Source organism: Apostichopus japonicus, chromosome 12 (assembly GCF_037975245.1).
Source record: "Apostichopus japonicus isolate 1M-3 chromosome 12, ASM3797524v1, whole genome shotgun sequence".
NCBI classification, from domain to species: domain Eukaryota; kingdom Metazoa; phylum Echinodermata; class Holothuroidea; order Aspidochirotida; family Stichopodidae; genus Apostichopus; species Apostichopus japonicus.
In genome coordinates this window covers 15764467-15791022 of record NC_092572.1, presented here as the reverse complement: position 1 = coordinate 15791022, position 26556 = coordinate 15764467, and the positions used below count along the sequence as shown (strand labels likewise).

General features: G+C 36.8%; 2 protein-coding genes across 28 annotated transcripts in view; both read left to right on the top strand.

Annotated features, from left to right (window-relative positions):
• LOC139977967 (gamma-adducin-like) overlaps nucleotides 1-26556 on the top strand; it is a gene marked incomplete in the record, with an annotated part of 755008 nt that overhangs the window by 316480 nt on the left and 411972 nt on the right.
• The window catches only part of LOC139977968 (gamma-adducin-like), a 51181-nt gene continuing 26127 nt past the window's right edge, over nucleotides 1503-26556 (top strand). For 8 of the 27 annotated variants that reach the window (XM_071987846.1, XM_071987845.1, XM_071987838.1 and 5 more), the window contains exons 1-16: nucleotides 1503-1731; nucleotides 4308-4465; nucleotides 4810-5107; nucleotides 5599-5837; nucleotides 7871-7971; nucleotides 8490-8516; nucleotides 9148-9386; nucleotides 10020-10210; nucleotides 10897-12059; nucleotides 12196-13336; nucleotides 13601-13834; nucleotides 17195-17345; nucleotides 17647-17794; nucleotides 23015-23095; nucleotides 24246-24448; nucleotides 24814-25056. The gene's annotated coding sequence lies outside the window, so the exon portion shown is untranslated. Of the gene's footprint in view, nucleotides 1732-1779; nucleotides 3959-4307; nucleotides 4466-4809; nucleotides 5108-5598; nucleotides 5838-7870; nucleotides 7972-8489; nucleotides 8517-9147; nucleotides 9387-10019; nucleotides 10211-10896; nucleotides 12060-12195; nucleotides 13337-13600; nucleotides 13835-17194; nucleotides 17346-17646; nucleotides 17795-23014; nucleotides 23096-24245; nucleotides 24449-24813; nucleotides 25057-25538; nucleotides 25668-26556 lie in introns of those variants that run through there. The other 19 variants (XM_071987825.1, XM_071987822.1, XM_071987834.1 and 16 more) reach the window with 19 other exon arrangements.

Sequence of the window (26556 nt, the reverse complement as noted above, 5' to 3'; positions counted from 1 at the left end):
CCCGTGAACATACAAGCCCCCTCTTTAAGAAACTCAATTTATTGAAATTAGATGACATTATAAAAGTTAATATTGCAACATTTACATACAAGGCTTGGAATGGATCATTGCCAATCAGTTTTCGAAATTTTATAAATAGCAACACAGATTTCCATAATCATAATACCAGAACGGCTAGCAACGCACATTATAAATCATATAAAACACACGCACTGGTATGTTAAGCCTCAGAAACCGTGCAACCAAAATTTGGAATTCACTGTCAATAACTTTAAAAACTAAGAAAGCAAGCTCCACATTTAGTAAATGTCTTACTAAAGAAATTATCATGTCTTATTAATTATGATTTAGCTGCATAGTCGCATAGCAGCATATTCACATATTGAAGCGTATACGTATTGTTATTAACATTATTTTCACTATTTTCTATCTTTTCTTCATGGGAGTCTTCTGTTTTGTTAAGCCAGCATAGGCTTTTCAGAAGACTTCCATTCACATTGTAATATTTATGTGAAAAAAACAAATAAATGAATGAATGAATATATATATATATATATATATATATATATATATATATATATATATATATATATATATATATAAACATTAGTGAGAGAGGAAAAATGTTCATACCTTATGGATGAAATAAATCTATATCTAATATCCTCATCAATAAAAATACTGTTAAAAAGAGTTTCATCGTTCTCTTCTCGTAAGAGAGGGTTATGTTAAATTGGTTGGATAAGCATCTCCTCTCTTGGCCTAAAGGGGACTTATAGGGTGCGAAGACTCGCGCAAAAAGAAACGTATAATGCCTGTAATCTGACCTAATTTCGAATGAGATGTAACAAAAGTGTTAGACACCACCATCGATCCCAGAAAATACACACACACAGCTTGCTACCATCGGTAATTAGACACTAGTGTACAGTCAGTGCATACAGCTGCGGTCAATACCTACAACAAAGTGTACAGACAATACAGCGATGGACATCTTAGGTCCAGCTAAAATATAACAAGGTATCACGTTTCATTACCGTACTGTACTGTCTGCACTTTGTAGCGACACGAACATATCGTCACTTGCAAGCCACGGAAAGTTAACTTTTTCAGATCGCCGAACGTGGTTTTGGGCGACTCTTCAATGCCTTTAAATTGAACCAATTTTGGCTCAACTACAAAACTCCCCAGCCCCCTAGCTCCCATCCATGCACTTAAAAGCTTCTTGAAGGATCTTATTACTTAATTTTTGTTTTCATACGTTTTTAAAATAAACAATTAAGATGACAGGCACGAAACATAACATATGTAAAGACATTCTAGTCATTCATGCTCTTCAACATGCAAGCCACAAAAAAAAAAAAAAAAAAAATCAAGATTGATAACGGGTCAAAAAAGATGTTCTCTTGATGCTTTTGGAACATTTCCCGAGATAGAATAACAATCGGGCGGATGGATATCGACTCTAATAGGAGTATGCCACCCTAAATCAAAAAACTTTTTTGATATGTGCAGACGACACTGCCATACAATTTTACAAACACATATTTTGTATAAAACGTGCGTAGGCTAACAATGGTTTTGTATTGTTTTAAAGAAAACATCTTGCCTTGCTGTGCGGCCTGATGTAGCCACCGAAATGGAGATGGAGTTCGTTTCTACAAAGACGAAAGATTTGGGAGACAAAATTTCAACTGCGTGACGGTCTAGAGGCCTACCAAGCTGTTTAAGGTGGGGATAGGCATAGGGCCATAGGCACTACTACTAATCGGTACTAGGCTAAGCCTAGGCTTCAACAACTAGTATTACGGCAGTAAGAGTAGATCGGCATGTTTTGGTCATAAAGTCCAGGATTTCCTGTTTAGTTCCATTTTAGGCTTGGCTTACTACTTATTTGAGATCAAAGCAAACAAGCATAGGCCTATGGCTTCCTATGTCTAGGCCTACGACTGAGTTATACGACTGAGTTATAACAAGCCTAGCTTAGACCTACAGTAGTTATACCAGTGCAACCAATGTAACCAAGATTCTAAAGTCTGACTGCAGCTGGGCTGAGTTAGGCCTATTGGACCTATATGCAGACAATTAGCTGTGTATCTCAATCATAGGAATTGAAGTTGAATATGGCCATAAGAAGTAGCCTACTACTAGTACTACTATGGGCATAGCAATACATATTCAAAGTGGCTATTCTTACGACTAGTCGTAAGAATAATTTCCGACTACGCATGCGCAGTTGCTATTTTCACGACCAGAAGTACTATTTTTACGACGAGGAGTAACAATAATTTCAGGTTAGGGTTAGAGTAAGGGTTAGGATTGAGGTTTAGGGTTATGTTTATAGGGTTAGGGTTACCCCTACTACATGCGCAGTTGCTTTATTTACTTTACTGCGCTTGAATTTGCCTTTGTCGTAAGAATAGTTTAATTGTTACAACTAGTCGTAAGAATAGCCACGGCCATACATATTACTAGGTCTAATGCTATGCATGAAGGCCGAGACTGTCTATAGATAAACAGTCCTTCTCAAATTCACTCGAGCATTAAGAATTTGTTACTTGATAAACTACCCCAAATACTGCCACTAGGATTCATCCTTGAGCGCACCTAATTAATTCACCAGTCAACAAGTATGATTGTAAACATAAGTGCTCTGAATCTAATGGCCAGCACTACTTTCCTGTGCTTGAAGACATGTTTGGCTTGACCACTGAAATAATACTGTGTGTGTTTAATCATGAATTTGTGCAGAGGAGCATTAAGTCTGCCTAGCATTACCAAATGGGGTAAATATCCAATATCCCCTTTTTTGGCCAATAACAGGTCGAGTCAGTTGGTATTGCATATGGAAGATGGTAATGGCTTAGCCTAAGATACTCCTAGGGTAAGCACCTAGCATGCTATGCAACAACGCTTTGATTGAAGATTTGTTAACAGACTTATCAGCCATAAGGCTAGTTCTAAATTAGCTAGGCCTTACACAGTTACAGTTTCAGCCAAAGACTCCATTAGGCCTATACAATTTGGCCTACTGCCACTGGCTGAAGTTTAAAACGATAGGGTTAAGATTTAGACTAGACTCAGTACATCAGCAGAAATCGTTTAAGTCGAAGACTATATTGCTAGGGTTTTGCAGGCCTGCCAACTCTCGCGGTTTACTGTACAACTCTCACTGCAAGTCTTCAAAATTTTACGAAAGTTTGTTATACCTTTGAGTTTGACATCAGCGTCCTCGAAATTGGGTCTGTTCACGTTTCAAGGTTGCCAAAGGTAGCAAATTTTCAAATTACAGTACAGAACTTCTATTCTAAATGAAAAATATATAATTAATATCTGCAATTCATGAATTAGAATTGACCAGACCTTAAAACTATTCTGGACATTATATTTAAGATGGTAGAAAAGTGTGACAATCTATAAATTTTCTAAAAGTTGTTCTTTTCTTAATGGTGGTGCCACTCCACCATTAATCAAACATATGTTGTTAATTTAAAGGCAATAATAATGAGTAGACAAACATGTTATTAATTCATAACCTTACTAAAAAAGATATATAAACTCTTAATAGGTTCCAAGTTTGAAACAAAGAAAAGTGATCAACAAGACATAAATTTGTTAAACACAGGCCATGCTTGTTATTATACTAAGCAATACATTTCAATGTGTAACGCGCAGGCACACAAAGTTCTTAGTAGTTGCATATTTGCACGCACTGTTCTGGCCTTCGGTTAAGCATTAGGAGTTGAGACCGTTAACTTACTTAGCCCGATCTGATATTACAAGATGACTTCTCCTGAGCTGGATACCGATGAAGAGTACATTATCATTGGAAAATATCGTTCGTCAGGACTGTGCCCTGAAAATTCAACATTAAATCTAAGAAGATCGATACGGAAAAGATCAAAGAGTTTAGACTAACGGGAGCAATAAACAGCCACCGAGCTTTGTGCTGAAAAGTGTGAGCAGTAATACTTTTAAATCAAGAAAAGCCAAAATCATGCATTTTAAGTCATTGAAATTAAAAAAGCTTCACTGTCCAGTATCAAAAGTATTTGCAAACTTTGATACAGCATTCTGTTCTGTACAAGAATTGTTGATTGTACGCACCTTATTAGCAGTGTAAGAATACCTGCTTTTAGCACATTCGGTCATCGAGTAATCTTTTGTTAACTTTCAATAAGTATTTTTCAGCATGATTGGAAATCCTTAATAGCAGTATATTGTCTACAAAACTCAGACATAAATCACTTGAACATCAGTTGGTATGATTGTGTATGGTTCTGAATGCTATTTTCCTTTTTTTTTAGGTGGGTGTGGATATGATTGGACCCCTTGCAGAGACCATCAATGGAAATAAGTACATCATAACCCTATGTGACTATTTTTCAAAATGGCCAGAGGCTGTTGCTGTAAGAGACAAAACAGCATAAACCATTGCAAACTTTCTGTTTGAAACCATGGCCAGGTATATATCCATCTACTTTGTTTTTACTTTACATAACATATTTTTGAAGTTAGTTATGCAGACCTGCATTTGTTCTCAGTTTTACCTGTGACTCAGAAAGCGACCAAATGGTTACAGGAATTTCTTGAAGTTGTTTTATAAGTTAATGTTAATAAAATGTTAGTGGGATAACGGTCAGTGCATCCAAGACCAGGTGTTATGTCAGTGCTTAACTTACTTGTTTTGAAAGAAGTGCTAAAAGAATCTCCTGATTAAACCACACGGCCACTCTGAAGATGCCAATAGTTTACTGCATTACTCATAACCAGTTCTTTAACAACTTGTTTAATTTTTCATTTATTTAGATTTGGGTGCATGAAAATTGTCATCTCAGACCAGAGAGGAGAATTTGTTAATGCTCTGAACAAGTCCCTGTTTGACATGACAGGGGTGGGCCACAGAGTATCCTTCAGCTACCACCCACAGACCAATGGGCTGGATGAAAGATTCAACCAAACTCTGCAAAATGCAAATGTCACTCATCAAAGTTGTCAATCAAAACCAAGATGACTGGGATGAAACACTGTCTTCCATTCTCATGGGGTACCGTACAGCAAAACATGGTTCTACAGGTCTTTCTCCTTTCGTTGTGATGTTTGGAAGGTTTGTAATAATTCATACCTACCATTGCTGAATAGAGGTTTACATTTGTAAAGGTCATATATGGAGAAAAGCAATCAGGGACAAGAGAGTTTGGAAAAATCCTGCATAGCTACACTGATCCTCTATAGGATAAAATCTCATTTGACACATCCCAGGTCCTGGGAAAAACTGCTAAATAGCAAGTACAAAAGATGAACATTCATTAAACTATAAAAAGCATGCCAATTAATTTAGATACATGCAATTAATGCCACTGATATTGGTTTTGTTTTTCAGTTATATATCATATTTTGGGCTGGTATGCAATTTGGACCTATAACAGCACAGAATATACTTTTGTTTTATATTTCTGCTGGTTTGAGTATGTGATGTGACTCAGATTTATGGTTCCAGGGTCTTAATAGTGAAAATAAAATATATAAAAATTTATTTATTCTTCAGTTAACAAAGTGTTGTGAATAATTGATTGTTAATTATCTTCATATATCCAGAGAGCCATTGTTACCAGTCGACATTGAAGACTCCATTGTCCAACCAGAATCTCCTGCTGCAGCGATGCACAGCTGGAGAGGGTTTTGCCCGAAGAGGAGGGAAGCTGGAAAACTCTTGGCTTGGGCCGTATGAAGTCAAGGCTGTGAATGAGAAAGGGCTGTACACACATATTAACAGTTCCACAGGCCTTCCTTTGAAGAAGAAATTCAATCCATTTTACTTAAAGAATTTCGCACAAGTAAGATTCCTTTACAGTCTTTTTATTTGGGAGGGGGGGGGGTCGGGAGAGGGGGTTGATTGGCATGATTCCTCCATAATTCTCTTAACAATAATCAGTAACTTGATGAGTTCTGTGCTGGCTTATGTGAGGGTAAGGGCTGTAGCTGTCTTCACACAATAAATCAATTTTGACTCAATGGCTTTAAAAAATGAAACATAATTGCCAACAATAAAAGAGAGAAGAATAAGTTAATTAGAAAACTCCAGTTTCCAGACAAATGTTTTCAAATATTTGATTTTATTTGCTTAGTTTCGAGAGGAGAATTTTATGTGATGTCAGTTTGAAACTCAGCAATTAAATGTTCAACTTCTAATTAGCTTCTTGCCAGATCAACTTGGTAAAACCACATATAGTAACTATTTTCTTTGGTGTAGCTATCATGCATGGTAATGAGTGGGCAGGGTTAACATGAAACTAGTATCAACATGTTGCTTGACCATTACAACATTTTTAATCTCTGGTTTATTCTGCTGATTGAATGTTTGTAACGGGCGGGACCAAAATAGATTTTAGCTGACGTTCTCTTGTTAGCTCCAATCTGAAGAATGGTAGGTTGGTTTGAGGTGATCCTTGCAGCAATGATGAGCTAAGGAGGGTCGTTATTGCTTTTGGTGCAGATATTGTGCAACAAAATGAGTGGGCAGGGCTTAACATTAATAACTGTTAGCTTCAATCTGAAGAATGGTAGGTTGGTTTGAGGTGATCCTTGCAGCAATGACGAGCTAAGGAGGGTCGTTATTGCTTTTGGTGCAGATATCGTGCAACGAAATGAGTGGGCAGGGCTTAACATTAAAACCTGATCTGCAATTGCTCACCAACCATATGTGGTATGACTAAATTTTATTGTGCTGAGCAGGTTGGTTACACAATGCAATGTTTTCAGCGCTATTATTTTGCTGCATATTGATGAGATGTGTGACAAAATAAGGTTCAGCTGAAATTTCCTTATAAACACAGAATTGGAAGAATTTTATTCCATTTGAGTTTATACTTAACATAATGATACCTCATAGCCTGCAGGAATGGTCCGTCTCGTTTTCTTGGCAGATATTTTCCACTTTCGCCCATGTTTGTTGCATCTCAATCATCATTTCCAGCTTTTTCTAATATTTGTAGAGCCTTAATTACTATTAAGTGTGTGCAAACCCCCTTCCCTCCCCCCACACACAAACAAACGCATACATAAATTACTCATGTTACATCATGGAAACCATAATGCATTTTACCTTGGTTGATTTTTCATATATTGAACAAACTAAATATTAAGAAAATGTCCCTTAACATATTACTTAATTCAAAAGGGAATTGCGATATAGCATCATTACGGTAATGTTGCTTTACCATTCCAATGTTGTTGTTATAGGAGAAATGATATACTGCTTAAATCTTCATGGTGGTGGCAGCAACCCAATGAGATTCCTGGCTTGCAGCCGACAATATCAGGAACTTGACCAAAGTTGGCTGAGTTGATAATCTAACACACTGTCTAGACTGAGTTTGCAGCAAGAACAGCCATCAAATTACCATTTCCCAAAGAGTGGTGTAGCTGGGAACCACATTGCACTTTGCATGTGTGGTTGGAGTATTAATTTTATACAGGTTGTAAAACACTGCATGAAGTCACATTTATTCTTTCATCAACATTGATTCTATCATCACAGAAATCCTCATAGAGGCATAAATTTCCAGAATAGGGACTGATATTGACCGACTTAAATTTCATCTGATCTTGAATTTGGTATGACCTCTATGTACTAACATATTCCTTAATTAACAAAGAAAAAAATGCAAATTTGTATTCAATATCCAATAAATGTCTCGGAGCGTTTGAATTTTTTATTGCAAGAAAGAATTTTTTAACAAAAGGAATCGATATACATATGAACTTATCCACAGTGTACTTACACAAATAATTGCTGACCTGTGCTGTGATAGGTTTTTGAATATAGCTGTTGCATGTAATCCATAAATTTAATTATTCTATATTTCAGGAACTTGCAGCCAGTATCATCAGTACGAACACACCAGATGAGGTTAGCAGCCCAAGTTTGAATATGATTCAAATATCCAATAAAAGAAATTTGAATTAAAGGTAGTCTGTATAGGCAACAAATTATAGCATACTTTTCTGAAGATTTCAAAAATTACATTCCTTGAGATTCTTATTTCCAGATTGGTCTCAGACATTCGAAATGAACACAAAAGATGACTGAATGTCTCAGTGAGGTAAATTTCCTCCCGGGTGGTAATGACAACAGTTTAAAATGTTGACCAAATGTGACCGTATTGGAACTTTTGGCATATTTGGGGCCAAACAAACCTCTGCCCCCCTGCACAATTTCCCACCCCAACCTATGTTCTATATTTCTCTTTCACAATATATGTTACCTTCTTACAGGGAGAAACATGATCAAGGTCAATACAGCCCCACAGTTATTACATATATATCCAACTCTTGCAAAGAATACTGGTTTTTCTATTTCAAATTGAGTTTTCCGTTTCATTATTTTATGGATATAGATCCATGTTATTGTGAATTTCTTGATCGTGGAAAATCACTGGCCATGCTCGAAAAGTCATATTAAATATTGTTAAATGTTTTTATTTCAGGAACAAAGCAATCCTGTTACTGTAAAGGCAAGTAACCTAAGACAACCCATGCAGCTTTAGAAATAAATTCATTAAGGCAGGGATTGCAAGCTACGGAGGTGCAAGACTTCATGTGACTTGATCCTCCCCACCTGGAAATGTTGAAAAATGGAAGACTTTTACTGTGCCAGGACCATATCCTTGACAAACTCCTATGCCTGGAGAAGGGAAAATCCCAACCTATATGGGCACAATTGCAAGGGGCATTTTGTGATGTTCCAACCCCATCCCAAGGATTGGCACTTATTCCTCAATTGAATATCATAATTTTCACTTCAACAATGAAGGTTTTAAGTTTTATTATCCCCCAAATATACTAGATTTCCAACATGGGCACTCTCTTTGTCAAGTTCATGATACCTCTACTCCTTTCTCCCAGAAGCATATTCCAACAAATGGTTATTAAGATATGATGTGTTTATCATTTTACTTCATGAGAGTAACTCTTCAGCTACAGAAGCTAGTGACAGACTTCCAAGAAAGTGCTTTGAAACATCAAGCAATCATAAAAAAATAGATACAAATGAAGGCTGCAACCCTAAACTTTTCCACTTATATTGATGAGCCACCCATGTCAGATGTAGATTTTCTACAAATCTAAATTTTCCTTCTTTTATAGCTTCTTTGCAGCATCATTCAACACTATGATGGACATAGCTCTGAATTAATGGAAGTAATCAAAGCTCTCTTCCAAGCAATTTCAACCTGAACTTCATGGGCCTCCTGTCTCGCAAGGTTGAAACAGATTCTTCCAGAGTTTGATTCAACTGCACAGGAGGATGCATTAGAATTCCTTGGTGCAGTTTACACATCATCATGCACTTCCTGTAACCAAAGCCAGTGCAAACTTTTAGATGAGTAAGAGATATAGATCGTTCTGTGAAAAGCATCAAAGCAACCCCCCAAAAAATAAGTGAACTTTTCAATGTATCATTTAAATTTATGCCATGTTGGCCCAAATATTCAAATTTGGTCACCTTTGGTCAAAATTCTAAAATGATTTTATTACAACTTTTGAGGAAATTTACCTCACAGGGACATTCAGTCATCTTGTGTGTTCATTAAGAATGTCTGAGAACAATTTGGACTAAGGGCCTACATGAAAGTAACTTGTTAAAAACTTCTAGCAATTATAGCATCCTATAATTTGGGGCATATACAGACTACCTTTAACATTGAAACTGATTGGGAATTTGCTTAGGTTTGCAGGGAATTATTCATTATTAAAAGAGGTATCATGGCACCAGTTAGATCTGACTGATAAACTTGCATCAATACAATGAGGATGCACATTTTGTAAGGCTGGGTTTAGATGATAGTCTGTATCTGATTTATAAGTTTGTTGCTCTTAATAGTAATTCTGATAATTTTAAGTGAAAGCTGAATGAAAGTTTTCATTTATACCTGATAATCCAGAGGGTAAAGGAACAAATGGAAATTGCAATAGAAATGCAACATTGTTGTAATGAGTAACTTTTTTTCCTTTCCAAGTACTTCTTCTTACATACAACAAATGAGATGAAGTGGACTTCCTGCAATGAGACTTGGCACTGTCGGGCAAACTCATATCCAGTAATTCCAATATATCCTAGTAACAAGGGCTATATGTCATGCTTGAGTATGCAGGGGCACCTTGAGGTGTGTCTAGATTGCAAAGATCTTGAAGGCTTTTGTGAGTCCTGGTGAGTTCCTGCAAACTCCCTGTTTTTGTCATATTGTTTTCATTCCATGCTGTTTTGTGTTATGTAAAATTGTTTCAATATGTAACACAATGCATTTTTGTGAAGTAGCAGTATGTGTGTTTATGAGTGTAATGCTAAAAGCCTGTCATTACGATAACTCAATAAACTGACAAATGAACAGTAGTCAAATTCTGAAACTATTAGTGATGTAAGTTAATGGCCAGAATTCATACGTTGGAAATTTTCAGGTTTAGAATCCAGCTCGAGTTGAAATGATCCCATTAAGCAGTTCTAAATACTGTATACAGGCATCTTTTCATATTGACTGTAGATCTCTGGTGTTATGTCTTTCACAATTTATTAATTTATTAAGTGTTGTGGAAAAAGTTAATTTCACATAGGGTGACATGTATATGTGAAATTAATTAACTAGTTAATTGTATTTAATCGCCAAGTGTGACGAAATTACACTAAATCACCATTGTCGCCCTGAGTGGTGAGTTTATTCTATGTTGTCCTAAGTGTTGTGAAAAGAGTTAAATTTACCTAGAGCAAAGATGTCGCCTTAGGAGCTTTATGTGCAATTCACTATTTTTTAATTAAATACTTTGGTATTTGTATTAGGCAGAGGGATTATTATAAATAGCACACCATCAGTCCGGTTCTCCTTCAATACTTCTCTCCAGAAAGGACACAATTTTCTGGCCAATGGTTCAAGAACGGGATTGATAAAGTATACCGTTTGTATTAGAAACCATTACTTCATCTAGCCAAGGATGTGAAGAATTATTAGTCTCCAGTAGTTCTTGATTCAGTGGTTCATATTCAATTCATGTTGAGTTTTCAGGAACTATTACCAGTTATGCAACGAGTCAGGGCTAGAGTCACTAAATTTCCGAGAAATAAAGTAACTCAAACACAAGTTCATGGACAGTCTTCCCATAGATCTAGATTATGCAGTGACCAAGACCAAGATTCAACTCAAACGTAGGTTTCATAAAAGTGATATCTTTATTAAGTATCTTGATAGTCACTGACTTTTTCATGTTTGCTGATAGTGGTTGTACCAGATGTCATTGTCTTAAACTCCACAAGTCACAAAGTAGCATTAATATTCGGCATAAATTTTTTTCTAATAGGGTCGTGAATGAGTGGAATGGTTTGCCTGAGAAAATTGTACTTGCAAGTACTGTAGTGTGAATGGGTTTAAGAATGCTTTGGACAAGCACTTTAAGCATTGTAATCGGGTCTGATCGTTTGTGTCATCAGTTTTCTTCCATCTCCTATAGGGTCTTTGATGGGGACTTGAGTGTCCCTCCTGATCCTTTTTCTTTACTAAACTAATCTAAACTAATAAGGTCAAGCATAAGTATGTGTGCTGTAGGCCTACGCAATTGCAGAAGCCAACCTTCTTAACCTTTTTGAACTAGCTCTTTTAAGGTTAACTTAACCTTTTAGAAGGTAATCTTAACTTTTTCTTTGCAAATGTAACACGAACACGATTGAGCAAGAGTCATGCCAGCAATGCCACTGCATGAGGGAAATTCACAGTGACAGAGTAAATAATTGCTTTCCCACCCACGGATGAACACATGTTAGGTATATTACTATCACTAATCTGGGGAAATTGCATTTAAAATATAAATATGTTTATCAGCTGGTCAACAGTTATTTAAGGTATCATTTAATTGTTTTCATTTACTCCATTAGTGGTCTTCCCTTTTCCAACAGCTTTACTGGAAAGACTCTTGCTCAGCCGCATTACACAAACACTTTACGAACAGAATACTGCAGATAGCTGATCGTTAACTATGTTAGGAATCCACATGCAGTTCTGGTTATAAAAATAGTAAGAGACAAGATCTGTATTTCAATCTATGTTTATGGTTAACTACGATTAAGAATAATGAATTGTAATTTTAATAAATGAGCCCTTCAGTACTGATAACCAGGATTTTAGTTATCTATTTTTTCTTTCTTTACAGTACAGAAATGCAGGGTTGCACTACACCATTTCCCACAGAGGAAGTATGGCAGAAAACAGGTGGAATTTTACATATAAATGCCAAAAATGTGCTGGACCGAAAGGTTCAATAAACTTTTGGAACATTGACACCTCATTCACTTACATGAGGAAACCTTTTCTCATAGATGTTGAATAAACAGTTGTAAGAAGATTAACATGTAGAATTGGTTCTGAAACTAAATCAGTATTTATGAACTCCTCACATCTATGATCTCACCATAAAAGAACAGAAGCAAGTTGTTAAGTTTGAAGAGTTAGCAACTTAAAATTAGGAAAAAGTTTCATATTCAAGAAGAAATCAAATTTCAACTTTATGATAAAGAATGGGATGATTGCATGGGTAGGTGTGAAAAACCTCTCAGCTACCTCAAAGGGGAAAAGTGAAAGTAATACCCATCACCTCAGAGCTTATACCATCACAGACTTACACTCACTAAGTAGTACATGTAGCTTATTTGATAGGGAAGTTGTAGATCTGGTGAGTAGCCTACTTCTGTGCAGTGTAGCAGAGCAAAAGCGACAGAAGTTTAAAAGCATATATTACTACTCAATGTGGTGTAAGAATCAGCTGAACTGAGCCCCAAGCTGCATTCAGAATAAGCTTAGGCCTATATACATTTAGAAATATGTAACTGGAAAGCTCACACCTTTGCAATTTCAGACCAAGATTGGATGGCATGGGCTGATGACATAAATGAAAAGTTGGCAAAACATACATCAGCCCCAGCAAGTTACACAGAGGGATGCAGAATGTGGACAGGTGCCTACACCATCAGTAAGCCAGGGGCACCAGCATATGGCATTATTTTCACAATGCTAAACCTGGCAGCTAAGAGAAGAGGCAGCAGAGTCCACATTCTGACATATATGCTCTTCAAAGTATTGTGCAAAGTAAAGAAATCTTAAGGACCAAACCATTTGACATCTCCTACATATGCCACAACAGCCTACATGTGGAGAGAGGTGTCACATCTCTCAACAGTATCTTGCAGTGCAACACAGCAGAAAGCCTTGAAAGTTCGATGGCACTTGCCAAGTTTATGGTCATCAGCTTGATTGCCTACTTCCCTGACTGAGTGATACTGTTCTAACTCATAACAGTGAGTGTGGATAGACTAAGTTTACAAATTACTGGCATCACTGATAAATATTGTCATCTTCATCATCAGTGTAGTTTTTCATCCTAGAGTAACTGGTCATGAATCAGTTGATCTTTCTTATAGATACTGGACTGGTTTATGTTTTTAGTTCTACCATGTAGCTTGTACTTTCTCTCTCTGAGTTGTGCTCTCCTCCATCTGTATGCTCTGCCTCGATCTCTTACGTAATTCAGCACATTGCTGTTTTCTTGGCATCTATTTCAGAGTCTGGATACATGGACTATTTGAGCTCACCTTTAATACTGCAGCTTCCATCTTCCTGGCTATGGACTCTTCAGGCACATTATATGTTATGTGTATGGAACTGTAGTCCCTGTACTGACCAATGCACGAAAGTGTGGTACTATGTTTTGGATTGGTCACAGTGAAAGCCTTATTGATGACATCTGCTTTTGAGTGGAAGTCTCGAAACAAGTGGACCATAATCATTTGCTGCAGGTGGGTGTCTCAGATATTTTGTTTAGCTTCCTGCTGTCAGTGTGGGATATTAGCAGAGAACCCTTTACAGCATTTGGCATACATGGAAATGTGTACTTCCTGCCCCTCTTGCATACAAATGAATGCTTTTGGCAATATAAATGATTTCCACTGTAGTACTTTGCAAGGCATTCTAAACATGTTGATAAAGCGCTTTTGATATTTCAGATATAAGAAATTTATTGACCATAAAAGTTGGCATTCAGTCCATCTCAGTAAAACAGACAATAAAACAATCATAAATACATCGAAAATACATCTGATTCCTAAAACGAAAATTTAAGACTACTAGGTCCATGTTCTGACACATATATTTGGCCTATTTCCTACATAATTCATTGGCAAGATTGAGAATAGCCCTTTGCAAGAAAGAACGTCTGTATCTCTCGGTTCAGCATCTCATGACAATTAGTCTGCCTGTTTGATTGCTGTAATCTACCCGATGCCCCAGAGGATGTTGGGATGACATGATTGACTTCATATTACTCTGTGATACTCTGACAAGCAACTCATCTACTGAACTGAGGTCATGTGACTGACAAACTTTCCTTGCTTTAGAAACTACTTAACTTGGTCATGTCTCTAGCAGTAGTATTTTCACCCCACGCGGCTAAACAGAATGTAATGGTGGTCTTGATTGCCAATTTTAATATAGAACAGAGAATATTTCCAAATGGTCTACCTAGCACAAATCTCGATAATAAAAAAATTGAAAACACCACAGACTTTAACTTATACACATCTATTTACCAAAATTGATACAAAAAGAACGACATGTTTCGAAAGTTGCGACTTTCATCATCAGGTTACAGACGCAAAATGAACAAGTAATAGCAGACAAATGTACACTAGCAATAACACACAAGGAAAAGTAGATTAACTCAACAAAGATAACACTGGACAGTCAAGCTGTTTGTTGAGATTAGGTTTATCCCAATTGATATGTAGACTTTCTTTGATCCTAAGCTGGAGTTTAGTGGGAGCGGAGTCGATAATTTTGAATGAGTTGTTGTCACATAGCCGCTTACAGTTGGGAAATTTAGCTAAGTGTTTGTAAATATGTGAATTCTTATCGGTTTTTAAATGCTCAGAAATCCGTGTAGAAAGGTGCCTATGGGTTTCCCTATATAACAAGCATTACAGCTTGTGCAGATGAATTTATAGACCACACGAGATTTAAGGTATGATGGAATCATGTCTTTTACTACACACATATTTCGAACTTTAAATGAGATAAACACTAATTTGACATCAATGTCTGTACAATGCGATTTGATCAACTGTCTAACTTTGTTCTGAGCATGACCAGAGAAATTATTAATGTACGGGAGCTTGTAAAATCTGGTATTGTGAGAAACCGGGTCAATGATATTTTTCAGTGACACCTTGTTTTGTAAATACGATTTCACAACTTTGTCAATTAAGTGAGAGGGGAACTGATTTTTGCCGAGTGTGGATATAAGTCCTTTTAGGTCGAGGTCAAATCCATTCCAAGAGTTGTTGACCTTGTACATTCTATCCACTAACGTTTTAATGAGACCAATTTTGTAAGAATACGGAATGAAACTGAAAAAATTGGTTAGTAACCCTGAGTACGTAGGTTTATGATAAACGGAAGTATTGCAATGACCAGTGTTGCTGACAAGCACATCCAAAAATGGTAGCGTACTGTCTTTTTGCTTCTCAATAGTGAATTTTATGTTAGGGTGCCGAGTATTGATAAATTGAAGGAAATCGATGGCTTCACCCTCATTTCGGAAAAGACAGAAAATATCGTCAACATATCTGCAGTAGTGATAAGGTTTGGATGGGGCAGATGAATCATTCAGAAATTGTTTCTCCAAATGACCCATGAAGAGATTTGCCAACACCGGTGCTAATGGTGAACCCATTGCCACACCGTCCACTTGATCATAGTAATTACCATTGAATAAAAAATGCGTTTGTGAGGTAGCAAACATGAATAGTTTCTGGAGATCCCGCCTTTCAATACCAATGCCTGGATTGTTATGCATTATAGCATCGATTGCAATATCAACAGTTTCAGAAAGTGGGATGTTGGTAAATAAACTAACTACATCGTATGATACCATGTAATGATCAGATATGTCCATAGATGTGATTTCCTGGACAAAAGAGAAAGAATCCTGAGTGCACCTTTCTACACGGATTTCTGAGCATTTAAAAACCGATAAGAATTCACATATTTACAAACACTTAGCTAAATTTCCCAACTGTAAGCGGCTATGTGACAACAACTCATTCAAAATTATCGACTCCGCTCCCACTAAACTCCAGCTTAGGATCAAAGAAAGTCTACATATCAATTGGGATAAACCTAATCTCAACAAGCAGCTTGACTGTCCAGTGTTATCTTTGTTTAGTTAATCTACTTTTCCTTGTGTGTTATTGCTAGTGTACATTTGTCTGCTATTACTTGTTCATTTTGCGTCTGTAACCTGATGATGAAAGTCGCTACTTTCGAAACATGTCGTTCTTTTTGTATCAATTTTGGTAAATAGATGTATAAGTTAAAGTCTGTGGTGTTTTCAATTTTTTTAGAACAGAGAAATAAGAGTTGGTCTAGTCCGAATAAATTAAGCTTCTGTAATAGGAACATACGCTGATTAGTTTTTGCTAGCATACGTTTTACATGTTCATCCCACTCCAATTTATCAGTGATGGTTTCTCCCAGGTATTTATAAGATTGTCAAGCGCTTCTTAGTCACAGTTTTTGCAGGAACATATCAGAGGAGAATACTGCTTTAATATAGTCAGTGCTCTGCGGAGTGACTTGAGTAGGTGAACTTGATCTAACAGGTTAAGTTCACTTTCAGAATGAGTAGTTACAGCCATTGTACTACTGAACCTTTTACATGCCTTGCCATCAGCATCAGTTGTGAGACACTTGACCATTAGTGGATTCTTACCTGTAAGTAATTTGGATTCACAAATCTTTCCACCATTTTGTTCATCTCCGAAATAGGGCATCTTTGCTGAACAGCCCTCATTGCCTGGACTTTGTACCTTGTGATCCCTTCTTCTTTTCATTTCACCCATTAAGCACAACTTGTTACTGTGAGAGTAACCAATAACAAATGTATCCATGGTGACATTCGCAACTATTACATCTCTGCATTGGCTTGCAGGAGCAAATGGAGTCTTACTTCTTGCATTATACTGAGAGGGTTGTGATATTGATGATCATATTCTGCCTGAATTGGAAAGTCTTTGGAGAGGCCATGCAGTTGTAGTGTCTTCTTAATTAGAACCCTCTTTTGTGCCATATTATTATTGATTAATTTCTTTCATTACATGTAGGTACAAACTGGTTGTAGTGTACTGACCACAGGACTGGGAAGAGACATGCTGTCGAGCAATCTACGAGCTGCACTTGAACTGCCCACTACTCAGAGGCAGCGGGGGCTACCCGTTCCTGGGAAAGGCATCCATACCTGGCGCTCATCCTGTAGTAAGTAATGTTTATATGTACATGCTATTGTGTCTGGGCTGGGTAAAATATAATTCCTTATCCTAGGTTGCCAGGGTCAGCTCTGTGCATCGTTGTCTTTGTAGAGAGTTTCAGAGTATGTTTGGTAGACCAAACCAACTGTGAATAGGAAATAACGGCTTTCAAACAGCATGTGTGTGTATTTGATTAGATGTGTGTGTGCGTGAAGCTATGGGGTTGGAATGGGATTTATTGTGATTGGTGATTACCCAGTATGTGAACATAGAGCATTCGATATTATTTATAATTCCTTTTGAAACAGGATTACTGGAGCATGAAGTTGATGGACAAATTTAGGAATGAGAGGAACACATGCAAGCAGTAAAGAGGAGAAGAAACAGTTAAGTGACACCTGTTCCACTGAAAAATAACCAAGTAGATGACCCAGCTAGCAAACAAAGGCATAAAATGTAAGTACAGGTATAACTTTTGAGAATGAAGCTCATCTTGAGGAAATAGACATCATTAAATAATTAACATACTAGACTAAAATTGCATTATGCAGTCCTATTCACAAATTCTATTTGATTTGTTTATCACGTGAATATATTCAATGTGATAGGAAGTCCTCTAAAAAACCTTCAGATGGCTTAACAAAGTAGAGGACTCCCTGTAAAGAAAAGGAAAAAGAAAACAAAATATATAAGAAAAAATGAACATGTTCAATTAATAAGATGCAATAATTCTTTGAAAAAAGTTTCTTCTGAATGATTTTGCAGAGGGTTTATTTGTAATATTGTCTGATAGAGAATTCCATGTTTTGATTGTACGTGCCCTTAGTGATAACATCCCCATTGTAGAATTATACCTGTTATAATGTGCATTGCCTGAAGATCTGGTATTGTAATGATGAATATCACTGTTACATATTAAGTAGTCATTAAAAGCATTTGGTAACAGTCCATTCCATGCCTTATAAGCAAATGTAGCAAGGTTAACCCTAATAATGTCATCAGCTTTTAACAACTTAAAACGCTTAAAAAGAGGATTTGTGTGGTCCTGTGGTTTGGCATGTGTTATATGGCGGACTGCTCTCTTCTGTGTAATACAAATGGGATTCAGATTGGTATATCTAGTACCAGACCATATGTTACAACAATACGTAATATGTGGCTGGACTAATGTCTGATAGAGAATCTTTAATATGTGTTGTGGCAGATAATGCTTAGGCTTAGCTAAAACACCGGTGTTTTTTGCAACTTTTTTACAGACAGTAGTAATGTGGTCACACCATTTAAGTTAATGATCTATATATTCGCCTAAAAATCTAGTACTATTGACTTGTTGTAGTCTTTTACTACCCATGGTAATATCAGCATTCCATGTAAAATTTTTAGAAGTGTTAAAAACTATATAGTTTGTTTTATCAATATTCAATGATAATTTGTTGCCAGCGAACCAGTCGCTGAACTTGTCTAATTCAGTTGATACTTCAATACGAAATAAGGTTCTCGATTGTGATACGAAGAAAATATTTGTGTCGTCAGCAAACAAAACAACTTTAACTTTATCAGAAACATTGGTAATGTCATTAACATATAGGATAAAAAGCAATGGACCAAGTATAGAGCCTTGTGGCACACCACATTGAATTCTCTCCGGTTGGGAATGAGCATTTTTGTAGGATGTATATTGGTAGCGGTTTGCTAAGTAACTGTTGATCCAATTAAGAGGGGTTCCTCTTATGCCATAACGGTGTAATTTATTAAGCAGAATTGTGTGGTCTATTGTGTCAAAGGCCTTTGAGAGGTCCAGGAAAACCCCGACACAGGTACTATTCTTGTCAAGATTACTATACAAATTGTCAATGCCATCAGCTAGTGCTAGCTCAGTGGAGTGTTCCGGACGGAATCCATACTGTTCCTGGCATAAAATGTTATATTTTGAAATAAAGTTAAAAATACGATTATACATAAGCCTTTCAACTATTTTGGAAAAACATGATAATAGTGATATAGGTCGATAATTTTCAAAAGTTTTCTGAATCCCCTTTCTTAAAGACAGGGATGACCTTGGCAACTTTTAGCATATCAAGAAAAATACCGGTATTGAACGACAAATTACAAATGTGGGTTAATGGTTTGGTAATAAATAGGATAACTTGTCTTACAATACCAGGCTTAAAATCATCGTATCCAGCTGCTTTATCGGGTTTCATGCAAGAGGCTGCTGTTTTTAACAACTCCTCCTCACTGACAGGATGAGAAAACATGGAAAGAGTGTTAACATCAATGTTCACAGATTCCTGTGATTTACGTTTGTGGTTGATTTTACTTGCCAGTGATGGCCCCAGATTGACGAAAAAGTCATTAAATTTATTAGCAATGTCATGGTCGGTGTTAATCTCTTTGTCACCATCCTTGAAAAAGAGGGATACGATGATTGTTTACGACCTTTATGGAGTAGTTGGTTAATGGTATCCCATGTGCCTTTTGGGTTACTCCTCGCATTATCAAATTTATTGTTGAAATATAAATTTCTAGAAAATTTGATAACATGATTGAGCTTATTGCGATATTGAGAATAAATAGTTTTATTTACACCAGACGGGTTCTTAATATGTCTTTTAAATAGCTTATCTTTTCTTTTGATAGAAACTAGAATACCTGCAGTAATCCACAGGTGTCTCTTTCGACGTCTCTTAGATTTGGTGACGCATTGCTCAGGAAAGCATTGATTATATATGGCATTGAAATTGTTATAAAACATAGAATAGGCAATGTTTGCATCAGTTTGGGATGAAACATTTTCCCAAGAAGCATCTCGGATTGTTGAGAAGAAATTCTGTACATTTGTTTTGCAGTAGTTCCTCACATACATAGGGCCCCTTTGCCTACTTTTGTGTATGGCAGTTGGAGAAATAATGGATAATGGTCACTGAGATCGGTTACAAAGATACCAGTTATTAGTTTGCAGTCATCATTGGTTATAACATTATCTAAAAGAGTTGCAGAAGTGCAACCCACACGGGTAGGTTTGGTAATAGTAGGAAAAAATCCACTGGCATATAGTAAGTTTAAAAAGTCAGCAGATTTAATATTGTCAGCAAGATCAATATTATAATCACCAATAATGTACTCACTATGTCGTTCATTCGGGAGTTGGGTTAAAATTTTGTTTACGTGTGTCAGAAAAATATGCAGTGAACTTTTTGGAGGCCTATAAATTATGCCTATGGTATAATTTTTCATTGCTGATGTTATGTCAACCTCTATGAACATTGACAGAATCATTGAAAATGCTTATATCGTTTCTGAGTTTGCAATTTAAATCGTTGTTAACAAATAAACAAACACCGCCACCTCTCCTTTCGAGACGATGCCTTTCAACAAGCGTATAGTTATTGATATGGATTAGGGGGATATATCTGCAGTAAGCCAGGTTTCGGTAAATCCAATGACAGAGAAATCCTCCTTCAATAGAGACGTAAATGTAGTTATGTCGTCTAAGTTTTTGTTAAGGCTTAGACTATTATGGTGGAATAAAGACAATATGTGTTCGCTAGACATCTTGTTGTATGAAACAATATCGTAGTAATTGCATGCGATAGCTTCCTCCCCTGTTTCAAGGTATTTTGCAGCTTGCATCGCTATAAATAAATAAATGTATAACATGAACGCCATCATCTTTGCATAGGTTCTGCTGAAGAATCCTTTGTTCTGACATTTCTCGCTCTGCTGAGATTAGGAATAAATGTTTTCTTCTTTAGTCTGATAGTTTGAAAGTCGTCTTCGTCTAGGGATATTTGCCTTTTGTGGGGTTGGATGTTTCCCCTTTGTGTGCTTGCCCCCTCCATCCGCTGAGATCCAGTCTCGGGTTGTGTTCTCCGTTGTTCTACTACTTTTTGTGTTGGCAATGTCGTCTTTTGTTCAGTTCGCTGTTGTTGGTGGGTTTTCTTTGACTCCTGGTTAGGATTACTTGGGTGTCTGGAGTTCGCGTTATTGTTCTTCTTTGCTGTTGAATCTGTGTTTTGTTCGGATTTCTGTGCCCTGACCTCGTTAGCTTCTTGAATAGCGTGATCGTCCTGTTCAACTGACCCAGTGACTAATCCCTCAGACTGATATTGTGTTTCGTTTTCATGTGTATCTAGGGTCGAGCCAGCGTCTGTGTTGTCATGGCGATACTCTTCAAACGTCTCAGTACAATTAAAGCTTTTATGTCCAAGTTCTTGGCATTTAAAGCATCTGACCTTTGGGCAATTAGCTTCCCGGTGCCCTTGGACATCGCAAACTTTACATTTGTAGTTAGGACAGTTTCTCCTGATGTGATCGCTTTCCAAACACAGATTGCATACTTTAGTTTGACCATTGTGCTTTAAGTTCATATTAATCCCGTTAATTCTAATTGCGTAAGGCAAGCTCTTGTGTTCTTCAGGTAGTTCTAACTGTACATATCGTATTCCGTTCTAGATATTTGGGAATCTGGGGAAGGTCTTTCGTTTCCATTCGCCTCTTATTTTACACCCATACTCACAAAGTTTTCCTGTTAGATCTTTGTCCTGTATGAATGAAGGTACTCCGAAAACACTAACAGTTAGGAACGTTCTGTTGACACCAGTAGAAACTGATTCCCATTCACGAGGAGTCCACTGTCCAAAATCAGATCAGCTTGTTCCTTTGCTTTTAATGTGATAATCCAGCATCCCAAAGATTTCACACAACTTGCAATTCCATCTCTACCAACATCATTCATAATAGCATACAAAATCTCAGTATCTTTATATTAGCTGTCGGCAACTCTGATGCTACACTCCTTTAATTTCTCCACTGTCGCAGAATCCGTACTAACAATCTTGTAGGCTAACGAACGTCGCAAGACGTCATTGCCGAGATCTCCAGCGGAAAATGTATTCCAAAATTTGAATAAAATAAAATTTTCTGCTAAATATTGTCTCAATTAGTGTCTCAAATAATACAATTTGCAATGATGTAGTGAAAACCACACTCTATTTAACCTCGGAGATCATTGGAAAGTAGAAAATATAAGAGCTCCTCAAGGAACAGTGTTAACAGGTTGACGGGTGGTTATCCAATAACGGTTGGTTATCCAATTTTTTGACTTCATGAAGTCAGACCAACTTAAAATTGATCTCAAGGATCAGGCTTTTTGATAGGTCTATTTATATGTAGAGATATGCACTAGTTAATTGCAATTTCAGCCCTCCAAACTAGTGTAGGGATATGCACTTGTTAATTGCAATTTCAGCCCTCCAAACTAGTGTAGGGATATATGCAATAGTTTATTTGCAATTTCAGCCCTCCAAACTAGTGTAGGGATATGCACTAGTTTATTTGCAATTTCAGCCCTCCAAACTAGTGTAGGGATATGCATTAATTTATTTGCAATGTGACCCTTCAAACTGGTGTAGGGATATGCACTAGTTTATTTGCAATATCGGCCTTCAAAACTCCAGGAAGTTGCTGGTAAGGAACCTGAAAAAGTTTGTGGTCAGGACCATTGACAACGTGGTTTATACACAAAATCTAAGATTTATGTATATATCCAAAAATATCAGTTATTTTTAATTAGCTTTCCCTGCGTCAGTTTATCATCAAAAGCTCTATGAGGTAATAACATGTTTCATTTGTAACTTTTCTAAGACTTTGACTGATATGATGCTTTTTTTGTAGTTTGACGTGAAGTTAGCTGTTGCAGAAAATGTACGTTTGCAGTGTATGCTGAGGGCAGCTATGGAGACCAGGTACAATCAGGTAAGTTCGTTCCTTACTTTTTAAACATCTTAGGTCCAAGCATGTGTTATATTATGTGATATGCCTGCTACTACTGTACTAGATGGAATCATTATTTCAGTATGTGAACGAAGACATTACAAGTATTCATATTTGCTTGCATTTCATTTTTATATTGTAGGTGATTTCTGTTGGTAAACAGCATAAGGCTAGATAGGTTGTACATATTCTGCGGTATTTGCCAGTAGCACCCTCAGTTTTATCACAAGTTTTTGTAGTATAAGATGGCCGTGTCCATGTGTTCGATAAAGGTAACTGTTGTGTACATATTGTTGTTGGCGTTGGTACATAATAGTATTCCATGGCATTGGGATTAGTTGGTCATATGTACACTTAGAGTTGTAATAAATAAGCTGTATTGATTCCCTTCAGCGATCATCTATTGACAAAGCAAATATTTTTTTAGATAGTTATGGATTTTGGACAAATTTAAGATTTTATATCTTATTTTTTTTTATCATATGTCGGTTATAGCCATGATTTTTAGAATAGAAGGTTAATTTTTGACATGAGATGCATTGTGGGTTGCATGGCATAAGCATTTACAAGAGCCTTCTACTCCTTAATATTAAAGAAGCCATTCAGTCATATTTTCTGAGCATTAAAGGAGTGTTCCAACATTTAAAAGCTAGTTTATGATTTTATCAAGCATTGTTTATTACACATTTGTTTTCCTTTTCCTCCTATTTTTTGATGTAGAGCTTGCTAGTGGGGAACAAAGTACCAGCGCTTAAAGAGAAAAACTGAGTTCTGCCTTCCCTTGCCATACTATATCTCCCCCCACCCACCCCCCCCCCCCCCTTGGATGTTGCAACCAGACTTCTCTAACCACCCAATCCTTTACATATAAACAATGTCCAATCAATTGCCGGGTAGTGTTTATAGAGTTATAGAACAACAGTGTTTGTTTCAATTATCAAGGAGACTTCTCTGCATATGCTGGTCTCCTCTACTGCTTTCAAATGCTAGCTAATGGCTAACTTGATCAATTGTCTTGCATTCTTTTCTTGATATAGTTTTGGCTTCTTTTTGTGTAATCTAAATAATTAAGTCACTCACTGTTTTATTTAAAGGCAACAATGAACTAAGGGATTTTTTTTTGGATCAACAGATATCTTCTGGAGATGAGTGGAATAACCCCAATGTTGGATGCTTCTTGGCCAAAAGATGTTTTTCTCATCAACTTCAAAGCAGTTGCTACATATTGATAGATAGTGTTCAAAGTTAAAAGTCTGCCAAAGCAATAGTAATAATAATAAATCCAGACCAGGTACTAAATGCATTTAACATGTGCACACTTCGGCAGCCGCTGCTGTGAATATCCACCTTTATAATTACTTTCATGATTCTTAGAGCAGGTTCCTTTTTTCTTTACTTGGATTTTGATCACTTTTTTTTAAGATCTTTAGCTTGACTTGTCACATTTCGATTTGTTTTGATTAATACCTGGTTGACTTTATAAATTTGCTGACCACATAAAAGAAAAGAAAAAAAAGAAAAAAAAACTACCTTAAAAGCAATGATGTCATAGATTATGGAGGATTTTAAATGTTCTTTGAATATTCAATATGTTTGCCTAGCATTACCCTTCCTGCAAGTTGTTGACCAAAGCAAATCGTTAAAAGCAAAGATGTCATAGAATATGGAGGATTTTGAATTTTTTGCTTTGAATCTGACAGGTCTCAACTATGAAGTGTGGCCTATTGCCGATTAGTCAAGATGCCTTGATTTGTGGTGAGATCTCTATACTATGACTACACGGAGATCGTGGTCGAGGAGGAACAGAAGGATCAAATCATCAGGGCCCCTGGACCCAAAAACAAGATCCTATTCTTGCGTAACCATGTATCGTCTGCTGTGGTGGGTCCATAGAGGAGGCGTACTTCCTAGCCCTCAACTGTGTAGCAGCATGTGAGATACAGGTAAAGAATTAGCTGGACTTGGTCCAACGTGGTCGGATTGCTTGTAAAACTTAGCAGTGTGAGGCCAAATGTTTTCTGGTTATGTTACAGTTTGTTCATTCTCCTCCATTTCAGAATATTTTGGAGACCTGTGAAAGTTACAGAGTTTTCCTTTTTTAAGCTGTTTTTTTAAAGAGCCGGGAATGGGTTAAGGGGGGGGGGGAGGGGGTTAGGGTTGAAAATGGACAAGATTAGTCAACTCGAAACACAAAGTAAATGGTATGGATTGAGTTAATCTTTGTTATGACCCTCTCCTCTGAGAAAAGTTATCTGAAATTTTCAAACTGTTTCCAAACAATATAATCAATTTGGGATTTTTATTGTCTTGGGAATGATTGTATCTCCTAGCCTACACTGAACTTGATTTTGCCATTAGCATAGTCTACTTCTGTATCAATATGTAGTCATTACAGTACTCTCCTCAACTCTCTCCACCCCCGAAGATTCCGCTTCTGTACAAACTTTTGTTTGCTATTTCCTGAGTCAAACTAGGCTCTGAGTAACAGCAGAAAGCCACCCGCAATAGCAAAGCCTGCTCCATGAAATGAAAAGAAAATAACAGCGGTTGAAAAGTATGTTTGACTGGAATAATTGCTAGTCTTGATGCGACTTGCCTACTCCAAATCGGATTTATGGATTTGGATTAAGGCATAGTAGGGGATGTTTGCTTTCTAACATGTATGTGCACTAATAATGTTGACATTCAGCGATAAAGTTCCCGTAATATTCTTTTTGATGTCTGACCCCAAGGGCAAGGTTACCCACCTGGGAGATGTGTTTCATTATTGACCTTGGAAACCAGGGTCTTTTGGCTAATGTAAATCCTTAGAAAAGCTACCAGTTGAAACTGTGGGAAAATTTCCCTTAGAGATCATTCATGAAAGTCATAATTGAGTTTTCTATTTGTATGTCTTGAAGGTTCAGCAACACACTTTACTAGTGGGTTAGGATTTCAAGTGGTGGGGGAAGTGGGGGGTGTTGATGGGCAGGAATGGGAGTACTTGGTCCTCTCTTCTCCCTGCAGCATCAAGAGTTGGTTGTCTGGGTTTTGTCAACCTACAATTTTATCAATCGGTGTGTGTGTGTTTTTTTTTGTCGAGTCTGGGTAACAAACAATGGTCATTACAAAGCGTATTATCTGCCTTCTAATAAAGTTACCCTTACCTAACACGAATATAGTCGATAAGTATTCAAAAAGTATTCAAAGATTTCCTTAGTATTCAGAAAATTTACCATATAACACACAGTACAAAATAAGTATTCCAATACTAATACGAATAACTATAAGCCTTCGTCAGAGCCAAAATATGTAAATGAGTGAAGTATTCGAATACCTATTAGGTATTCAAATAGGTATTCAAATAGGTATTCGAATAGGTATTCGAGTAGATTTGGAATAGCTATCTGAATACTTAATTAGCTCATTTACATATAAGTATTTGCTAATTTAAATAATTCGGC